Consider the following 11,065-nt stretch of genomic DNA (forward strand, 5'->3'; position numbering starts at 1 on the left):
AGCCACCCAGGCGACCCTGCTTCTTGCTTTCTATAACTGCAAGATGCTCCAAGGCTCATCTTGTCCGACCTTGTCTTTCCTGTTCCAGTTCTAGAATCAGCAATTTCTCTAAGAGACTCTAGTGACTTCTAGAGACGAATGGTAGCTCCCTAACCTTTAACGTGATGGGAACAGAATTGGGGTCTGAGGTCTGGATGTGAGTCGTGACCCCCAGCACATAGCCGCTGTGTAGCTGGCAGCAAGTTCCCACACTCTTCCATGGGGTAAGGAAACAGGGTACCTCATACCCCTCAGCACTGTGCTGCCACACAGGGAACACGCAATAACTACCACTTCCTGTATTCGTTTCCTTTCTCTGCTGTAACAAATCAGCACAAACATAGTGGCTCAAAACAACAAAGATTGCTTATCTTACCATTCTGGAGATCAGAAGTCTGAAATGAGACTTAAGGGGCTAAGTTAAGGTGTTGGCAGAGATGGACCCTTTGGGAGGCTCCAGGAAAGAATCTATTCCTTATGTCCTACAGCTTCTGGAAGCCTGTCCTCATCCCTTGGCTCCTGGCTGCATCATTTCCATGCCTCCTTCTTCACTTAGCCTTTCTTCCTACCACCACTTTGAGCCTCCTGCCTCCCACTTATAAGGACTCCTGTGATTACACTGAGTCTGCTTATATAATCCATAATAATCCACCAACTCAAAAGCCTTAACTTAATTATACCTCCAAAATACCTTTTTAACATAAAATAACATATTCAGAGCTTCCAGGGACTAGAATGGGAGCATCTTTGGGGGACATTTATTCAGCTTACCACACTCACTATTTTTATTCTTATTTCAGGGCTTGATTTGTAAAATTAAGAGTGTAGGAGAAAAGAACACTGAAAATTAGGGAGTGAAAACTTCCAGATGTTCATTCCATGACAATATTAATACAGTTAATAATTATTTTAACTAGCAATTAGTTTGGAATCTTCCCAAAAAGGTCCTTAAAAAACGTGTTCTTGTTTTTTTTTTTTTTCCTTTTTATGGTTGCTCACCAAATTTGGCATTCTCTTCTTTTTGGCCATGGAGTTTTCTTTGGCAAAATGAACTCTTGCCTCCTGAGGAAATTTTCTTTTGTAAACCCTCTCTTTTTGTCTTCATAATGTTTTTTTCCAGTTCCATCAAAGAGTCAAATGTTTTTCCCATGATATTTTCTGACTCTCTTCTCTGGCTCTTGCCCAACCTTCTCATTTTTCTCACTGCCAAGCTCTCAGAAACTGAGCTGCAGACACCAGCTGTCTCAGTTATTACTTCTTAATATTTTACTAAAACTCATAAATTAATTATAATATAGGTACTACTACATAAGTATTTATTAGTTATTAATAAATTAATATTATTTTTAAAATTCTAATTGCTACCTAAAGTCTTCTTTTGTTCTCCAAATGTAATCTGTATCTTTAACCACCAAATGCAAGAGCCATTTCTTTGTTCTCTCTAGTCATTTGTTACTATCCATTTGTAGAGTCTTAAATTTTTTTCCATGCTTCAAGACCATGTTTGGTACATGACATTATTTTTACCAAATACTCACTTCCCTTGCCCCCTGCTTTATTTTCAGGGGAAAAACTATTTTTCCCATCTCCCTATGGATGTTGGACTTGACCACTGGAAGAGTAGGGCAGAAGTGACAGGGAGTGAGCTCAAAGGCTAGGTGCTTTTTAAGCCTTGAGGCTTCCTCTCACCCCTCTATGAGACTCCAGTTCCTGCCATGAGGACAGTGTGGCCACAAACGTGCTCCCCCTCTAGCCAGAGTCAGAGAATAACGCACGTATTAGAGAACTTCTCCAGGTCTCCCACAGACGTGCAGCCTAAAACAATGCATTCCTGGCAACTGTAGACCTGTAGGTGTGAGACTGGAGATGGCTCCATGTAGGGAGCTATGAACTCCCAGCATCTGTGTCTCCAAGAGCTTTCTCACAGGCCAAACATCCTGAGAAGTTTACATCCTTGAGAGTAACCCTCAACCAATGAATGAAGAGATTACTATATAATATCCTCTCTTTTCTCTTACCCCTCAGGCAGGATCATTCTAAGACCCAAATTCTAATCTGGATCCCAGGGTTTCCCAGGGAACTTAGCATCAGCTTCCCGAGAGGGTAACTTTCTTTCTAATATACTCTTTACTGGCTGTCTTCCCTTTTCTGCCATACTACCCAACTCCTTTTCTGCACTTCTTGTCTGAGAGTATGCTTCTGGGGACCCATGCTAAGACAATAAGTGAATTTGGTCTAGCCTGTTGATATTCTATCCAAGATGGCTACCTACTCAGTGAGACGACCTCTGGAACAAGAAGCCATGGGAGCTGGGGAGACAGTGGAAGGGGCCAAAGCTAAACCTCTAAGCATCTTCAGGGGCTTAGGCAGCAGCAGAGAGACCTTTTAAAGTCCGCCATTCCTAAGAGCTTATAGCCTCAAACTCACTTCACCAGAGAGTCAATATTTGGCTTCTTTGGATATTTGTCCCAGGGGTACCAATGATCAGACCGTGTTAGCCAGTGACACTATGACAACAGTCACTTTAAGTCAAGAGGCACTTGTTTTCTTCCTCATTTTTCCTGCCTGCCTTTCTCTAGAGTTAGTTCTAGAAGTGGAGTTAGGCAGAACCATGTATCAGAGCTCATTAAACTCCACCCACTAGCTGCAGTCATTGTCCCAGCTAAAACTTACCTAGTGGGCAACTGAGGAAATGAGTTATAAATCAAGTATGAGATTGAAGTTTTAACCTAGGCTGGTCTTGAAGTAACTGAAAGCCACCAGAAGGTACTGTAATCTTCTAAGATATGCATTAAGTGATTCACTATCTTGCATGCAAGGTAGGTATGATAGCACATGGCTGAAAGTAGTGATTGATGGAAAAATAAACCCAATCATTTCTATACCCTCTTCTCAATAAACAGGTTACAAGAGTGATTTCAGGGATGCATCAAACTCAAGCACCCATCTTAGAGTGGTTTTAACCTCAAGGGAAAAAAAATTCCTGACAGAAACTAATCTACTAATATTGAAACATAAATCCAGCTCATGTCTCCCCATACACCATCCCAAGAGTCAAAGTCAAAATGTTTGTCTGTGAGGTTGTTCACCCGTATACTGGAAGTTCCCTAATGAAAGCTCTGTGCTGAGGAAAACTATCTGTGGTATAGAGAAATAGTTACTACAAAATCTTCAACATTTTTCTGTAAAATTATGTCAACTCTTGAAGGTCAAGGATAAAATCTTCTTGGAAAAACAAGATGAGAGACTGTCTGCAGAGCTGTTCAGAGTTCTTAACCCCATGTAATAATATTAAGCCAAGAAAGCTTAGAATTATAGGGTTTAGTCAATTTAACCTCACTGGCCCTGGAAGGAGAGAGGTATAAAGGGGGAATTGAAGGACAGGGACTTATCATATTCTATAAAGTGGGGGTTTCACAAAGGTCTTTTCTTTCACAAAGGTATTTTCTTTCAAAACTAAAAAGACCAAAAAGAAAAAAATCCTTCCAAGAGGGCACAGTTATATTGATACACAACATAACATAACATATTACAGCTAGAAAAGACTGTAAAATGATATAATCTAAATTTTATAAATGTAGAAACACCGCCTCTTTTTTTATAAGATTTATTTATGTACAGCTTTGCGCAGTGGCAGTATTGTAGCCAATGAGGTTTACCGAGGCACGATTATTGCTAATTGAAAACTTTTCCCAAAGATTTATTTATGTATTAGACAGAGATCACAAGTAGGCAGAGAGTTGGGCAGAGAGAGAGACAGGGAGAAGCAAGCTCCCTGCTGAGCAGAGAGCCCGATGCGGGACTCGATCCCAGGACCCTGAGATCATGACCTGAGCCGAGGGCAGAGGCTTAACCCACTGAGCCACCCAGATGCCCCAAACACAGCCTCTTGATACCAAGGCTATCACTTTTATTAAGCACCACACAGTCTCTTCAAGGAAAACATATTCTTAGAATTGTGGCCTCATGATCCTGTAGCTAGAAACCCTCTGCCTTTGGGCCACTGGGAAAAATAAGAACAATGTGCTGTGGATGAACCTGCTTCTTTTTTAAAAATATACATATGTATTTTCTAATTTCAGAGAAAGGGAGAGCACATGAACAGGGAGAGGGGCAGAGGAAGAGGGAGAGCAAGAATCCCAAGCAGTCCCTGCACTGAGCATGAAGCCCCACGTGGGCCTTAATCCTACAACCCTGAGATGATGACCTGAGCCAAAACCCAAGAGTTGGATGCTTAACTGACTGAGCCACCCGGGTGTCCCTGAAACTGCACCTTTTGTACAGCCAGACTCCATGACATTTTGTTTCCTAAAGATAAATTTGACACTATTTTGTAGATCACACACTATAATAATCTTTAGATGCCTGGATGGCTCAGTCGGTTGAGCCGCTGCCTTCGGCTCAGGTCATGATCCTGGGGTCCTGGGATCGAGTCCGGCATCAGGCTCCTTGCTCCACAGGGAGCCTACTTCTCCCTCTGCCTCTGCCTGCCACTCTACCTGACTGTGTTCTCTCTCTGTCACTCTAACAAATAAATAAATAAAATTTAAATCTGTGTATGTGCTCACGTATCCTTCCTTATGTGTTTCACTTTAGTGATAATAGCAACTTGTCCTTAAATGAAGATACACCCTGTACTTGCCTCCAGATCAAATGACTGAAAAGCTAACAAGTATTTTAAAATTCGACAAGGTTCAAAGAAAAAAATATCAGACTGTGTTTAGCTGTAAAGCCATGTATTTGGACAGAGAACAAGTGGAAATATTCAAAATGGAAAACTTGACAAAAGATTAAAAAATAATAAAAGTGGGATAAAATCATGGATCCCATAGAAAAACAGGGGGTAGGAGGAAAGAGAGTCAAGAATTAAAGAGTCCTTTTGAGGTGAGGGGCGCCTGGGTGGCTCAGTGGGTTAAAGCCTCTGCCTTCAGCTCAGGTCATGATCCCAGGGTCCTGGGATCAAGCCCCACACCGGGTTCTCTGCTCCGCAGGGAGTCTGCTTCCCTTCTTATCTCTCTGCCTGCCTCTCTACTTGTGATCTCTGTCTGTCAAATGAATAAATAAAATCTTAAAAAAAAAAAAAGAGTTCTTTTGGGTTCAAAGATGCCTGGTTCTTCTCTCTAAAGTCTCCAAATGTATTGTCTTTCTTAGGTAAGGTCCCATTCCTTATTTTAAAATTCAGGCCCTACTAGCAGCTCTTGGCTCTGCGATAAGAGCATATTTCTTACTTTTATGATATTTACTATAGAGCATGAAACTTGATGAATGATTTTCTCTTTCTTCTAGCCCTAGTATCTTGTAAGCATGCCCAGAGGCTCATGTGTGATGTAACTGACTAATAAATATAATAAACCATTTTCCCAATGTTTTCAAAATTGGGTACATTGATTACACAAATCTCTAAAAGTATTTTTGACAGACAAAACTGTTTCCTAGCAAAACTAGTCATTATTCTGTGGCCTCTTTTAATGGACACATAAAATGCATCAGGCCCTGTGGATACAGCAGTGTGAGACACAGACTTTTAACTGCTTTACAAAGCAACGTGATTTTGCAGGAATGTGAAGTTTTTGAGAGCTATCTTTAGAAGTACTGAAAAGCTAAAGGGTATTTTACATTCAGACATGACTTGAGAAAAAAGTATGTATCATTATGATATTTTAAATTCTCATTGATCTTAGTGGACTCTAAACCAGAATTTGCTAAATAATAGACATAGCGTTCAAATTGAGAAGTTATTTCCCACCTGGTAAAAAGAGTAACTAGAAATTGTGTAAGCAATATGAGTTTTAAAATGATTATGTAAAAATTTCAAGATTAAGAATAGGTGCATCTGGAAGCAAGGGCATTATAAATAAGGTATGTTCACACCACTATCACAAACAAGCTAAGTACAGAAAACTCCCAAAAGGAGATATGATACCCACACTATCGAGAGGAAATCAATGAAAGTGAAAAATAAGCAATCTTAAAACGAACTTTGGCACAATTTCTCTGTATTTAAGTAGCCTGGAACTGAACGACAGGTTGGAGAAAGAGGAGCTAGCCCTCAGAGAAAACTGAATTCTTTATCACTGTTACGTGTACATGATCTTTTTATGGCTGTTCCCATTCTCCCATTCTCAATGCTGCTGGATATTGGACTAGATGACACACTGGTATTTACAGGGTATATAGCCATGGTGAGAATGCTGAAGGAAATAATCATTAGTTGATGAACCTTTGCTTTTGTACATGGCACAAATTATATTATTTTCAGTTAGACACAGAAACATTGTGAAATGTATTTGTCAAAAAAACTTTCAGTTTTAAAGTCATAGAAACCCAACTCAAAATAATTTAAGCAGGAAAAAACCCAGGAGACTATAGCACCTGACGGTAAGGAGAAGTTAAGTAATTATTCAAATTCAGGGCTTTAAGAGATGTTATCTACATTCTGTCTGTCTCTCTATCTCTTCAAAGTTCTCCCCATGCATTGGTCAAGATGATACCATTAAGTCAACTCCTGTCCTGGTAGCTTAGTAACACCAGGAAAAGGAAGTAGTTTTTTTTTTAATTTAATTAAAGGAAGATACTTATTAAACTACCTTGTGACAGTAAGCTAATTTCTAAGCTAATCGCTCAGTGAGGGAGATGAGGGACTCTGATTGACCAGAGCTGCCAATTAGATACTTATTCCCATACTCTTAAATAGAAGCAGACATGGGGTACCCGGGTGGTTCAGTCATTAAGCATCTGCTTTTGACTCAGGTCATGATCCCAGAGTCCTGGGAGGGAGCCCCACATTGGCTCCTTGCTCAGGGGGAGGCCTGTTCTCCCTCTCCCACTTCCCTTGCTTGTGCTCCCTGGGAACCAAAAAAAAAAAAAAAAAAAAAAAAAAAAAAAAAAAAGGAAGATACACCAAGAATTCCAGGTATCTGAGGAAAGCCTCTAACATATAATATTGAGACCAAAAACAACCCATCAAAGAAAAAGCAAGTTAGAGGTTACAGTAGGTAGGTAGGGAGAAGACGATTAAGAAAACAAAAACCTTGAAAGTCTATAATTAATCTCACCAGAGAAGACAGTGCCAAGCATGAAATACGAACAGGATATTATTAAAAAGGAACATTCAGAAGATGACTATGCCTCTTAAATGATTTTAATGGTAGCACAAATGAAAACCTCAATAGTTGGGCAAGGAGATGTAATTTCAGAACTCTTCCAGAAAGTAACATAAAAAAATGAAGAGACAGAAAAATAAGAGAGATAGGAAAATTAAAGAAACAGTCCAGGATGTCCAAAATCCAAATAACGGGTGTTCCATAAGAGAGAAAAGAAAAAGTAGATGAGCAAAAATCAACAAAATAATTCAAGAAAATGTTCAGAATCAAAGTATATGTTTCCAAATTAAAAAAAAAATCACAAAGAAAATAGGGCAACATATAAAAATAAACTCATACTAGGACCTATCATCAAGAAATTCAGGATCCTGGGTTTAAAAGGTCTTACATACAAGTCAGGAGAGATAGAGAAAGAGAGATATATAAATAGAGATGTAGAGAAGATAAATAGGTCACATCCAAATGATCAGGAATTGGGATAATTTTAAACCTCTCGACAGCATTGCTAGAAGCCAGAAGAAAATGGAACAATGCTTTAAAAATGATTTCCAATGCAGAATTCCATACTGAACCAAATTATCAGTCAATTGAGAAGACATATAAAGTTTTTTAAAAACTTACCATTTCATACTCTATTAGGAAGCCACTGTAGGGTGTGCTTTACCAATGAAGAAATCCCTGAATACGGGACCCAGGAGATCCAACACAGGGGAGAGGTAAAGATGTCCTTCAACATGGTAGCTGGGCAGAAGGCAAAGAAGGCAACATATCCAGAAGAGCACAGATGGAAAAGCACTGGGAGATATTTCTAAAGGAAAAATAAACATCGCAAAAACAGTTGATGTGACTGGACCTCTTGAGAGGAAATTCAGACACTTGCCAGAAGATGTGGAATTTAATTAATGTTCAAAGATCAGTACATAGAAAACTTAGCATTCCTAGGCAAACATGAGGTAATAAGCACAGGAGAATCAAAAGTGTTTAAAAGGAAAAGTAATCATATTTGGCTACAAAACACACCCACGTATAGTATTTATATAGCCACAAAAATGTAAAGAACCATGTTGATCTAACTGGAATTAAGATACAAGAACACTGAGAAAAAGAGAAGATGTTAAATGCTAATTTTCCACAGTAGGAGGTCAATTAATTATGCCCGAGCTGAAAAATTAAGAAGCAGCAATTATTAAGAGAAATGAGTTATTTCAAGAAATAGAACAGTTAAATAAAAATAAATTAGAAGAGGAGAAAGTGACTTTCTCTGGAAGGGGCCAAATGGCAAGGCAGACATGGTTTTTACATAAGTCTGTAAACACATGCATTTTATGCACAGTATAACTTCACACATAGAAATCTAAGAAGAAATCAGAAGATAAAAAACATCTCATGCTCTACCTAGTTCATTCCCTACTCTTTGAAATGCTAAGCTCTAGCTCTCTTTGGAATTTCAACTTACATGTCAAAAATTAGCTAAAAGAAGGTGACAATTAGCTAAAAGAAGGTGACAGCAAATGGATTTGTTTTCTGGTTTCTTTTGAGAAGTAAATTTATTAAGGGTGACATAAATAAAAAGGAGATTGAATAAAGCATGTTGACAGTAAAAGAAATAATTTTATGCCATAGCCAATTTATTTACACTAATGCCCATCTTTTATTTATTTATATTTTTAACATTTTTATTTTAATTCCAATTAGTTCAGATATAGTTTTGTATTGGCATCAGGCCTATAATATAGGAAACCAACACAAACCTTTTATCTTTTAAAAGACTGATTTTCTATAGTAGATAGATACTGGAAGACTATTATACTTTTCACTTGGTACAATCAATAAAATTACCTCACAGCAATCATTTAATAACTTTTAGATTCTTATGGTATATAAAATTAAGACAATGCTTTCTAAAATTGATAAGTACTCAATCAATAAAATCTTATTCTCTTCAAACACATTCTTTCTCAGAATGAACTCATTTTTATCAGTATCATCAAACGCTGTGAAATTAAAAATTAACTACTTGTGTTATCATAGAAATAAAAATAAAATAGCTTTTTAGTCAGCTATATATGAGTTACAGCCCTCAGGTTGCTCACAGTTTGGTATTATCTGGGGAGACAAAAATGTGAGCAGATACAATACAAACAGACAATTAGAACATGGCCATGGTCCAGATAGGGCTTTGGGAATGAAATAGCAGGTATATCTAACTTCCTGAGGGTAAGAGGGGGGCATTTCAGGCAGAGCATACCCTTCTGATAGGCCAGGAATCTAGAAGAACCAAAGCATGAGCTGCTCTAGCTCAGTATACAGATAGACACAAAGTAAATGCCAGGCCAAGAAAAGGTCATTAGACAGGGAGGGGCATATTCTGTGGGGTGCAGAGGAGTAGGGTGGTCCAGAGAGATGAAAACAGAACAGTAACAGCTGAGATATACTCTTGGGAATCAAGGTCAGAAGGTCAGAACATTCGGAAGGAAAGTGGGTCTGGGAAAATCATCTAGAGAGAGTGGGAGCCATTCAGAATTTCACTGTTCTCAGGCCTTCTCTTAGGATCAGGTCTGAAGTATAAGCAGAACCTGTAAGTAGGTCATCTTGTACTTCATGCTTGGCCTAGATCTCCTCACTAGAGCCTTTTAACCTATTTTAACCGTATAGTTCAGTGGTATTAATCATATTCACTGTTGTGTAACAGATCTCTAGAACTTTTTCATCTTGCAAAACTGAAACTATACATATTCTATTCTCTTCTTAGATTTTCCCTCCATCCTGGGAGACCTACAAGATATTTAAAGGAAGAGCATCTCCCACTTGAGTCATCCCACGTGGAGGAGTTCAGCACGCCAATCCAGGAATGTTGAAGCTCCAAGTATCGGAATTTTACAAAATCTGTTAGAGTACTTGGGTGGAATTCTCAAGTTCATCCCTTTTTCTCTGAGCACTTCAGCAAAGATTTGCAAGGGGCTGCATGAATCAGCATCTGGTTTGAAAGAAGATCAATAAAGCTTAGTGTTCCCAATAAAATAAAAACAGAAAGCCAATTTAATTATTATGCTTCTGTTGAGCTTTCTATCCCCAAAGCAAATTATTTTTTGGTAAGGATCTCCACCTTGATTACAGCCCACGTTATACAAAATTTAGAATTCAATAATGTTGCATCTAGCTTTAGGGAGTCAGGCTCAGCAAACATATTTTTATTAGCTAAAATTTCTGGCAAAGACAGTAGCAGTGACAAAAGCAAAAATGGTGCAGAGGAGACAGACAGACAGAATGACTAGACTTTGGAGTAGAGAGTCTTTAAGAATTTATTTCAATACGAATAGATTTTCCCACCAATTAAACTTAGAAGCATTCATTATAGAACAAGTCAGCTTTACTTCAGTCTGTTTCAGATATTCTGATTTCATCTCTGACAAATAGGCTTAAATTACTGGAGATGCTGAGTGAATTTTCCAGTTAATTCCAGTTCATTTTGTTCATCGTCTTTGACACCATCTCTCCAGATTCTTGCTATGGGTTCTTAAGCAAGTAGGGGAAGGAGGAGAAATGACAGGAGGTGACAGTACCCTCTAGCATCTTCTCCAATGTCTGGTGTCACAGGGGTTAGGGGGAAAGCTGTCAGGTTTTAGAGAAAGCCTGAAAAGCAGACTTTGAGATGGGGATTAGCATATAAGAGATTACAGGGAAATGCTCTTGGAAACAGCGCCTGTGAGGGAAGGAAAGGAGAGATAGGCTTGGGCAAAAGGAGATAGAACTCAGGCAGTTACAAGGGGGATCTCTTGGGATATTCAACATATCCAAGTTTGCCTAAGACTGTCCTACTTTTAGCATTTAAAATCTCACATCGTGGGAAACCCCTCAGTCCCAGGCAAACCAGGCTGGTTGGTCACCCTAGGCCCTCTGGAGTCGGATGTCCCAGTTGAGAT

At 38.8% G+C, this 11,065-nt stretch overlaps 1 pseudogene; it reads left to right on the plus strand.

Annotated features, from left to right (window-relative positions):
* The first annotated feature begins 3,658 nt into the window (after nucleotides 1–3,658).
* Nucleotides 3,659–3,764, plus strand: LOC123394756 (annotated as a pseudogene).
* The last annotated feature ends 7,301 nt before the right edge of the window (nucleotides 3,765–11,065 follow it).

This window comes from Mustela putorius, unplaced genomic scaffold (genome assembly GCF_011764305.1).
Source record: "Mustela putorius furo isolate JIRA1106 unplaced genomic scaffold, ASM1176430v1.1 tig00003836_pilon_pilon_pilon, whole genome shotgun sequence".
NCBI lineage: Eukaryota > Metazoa > Chordata > Mammalia > Carnivora > Mustelidae > Mustela > Mustela putorius.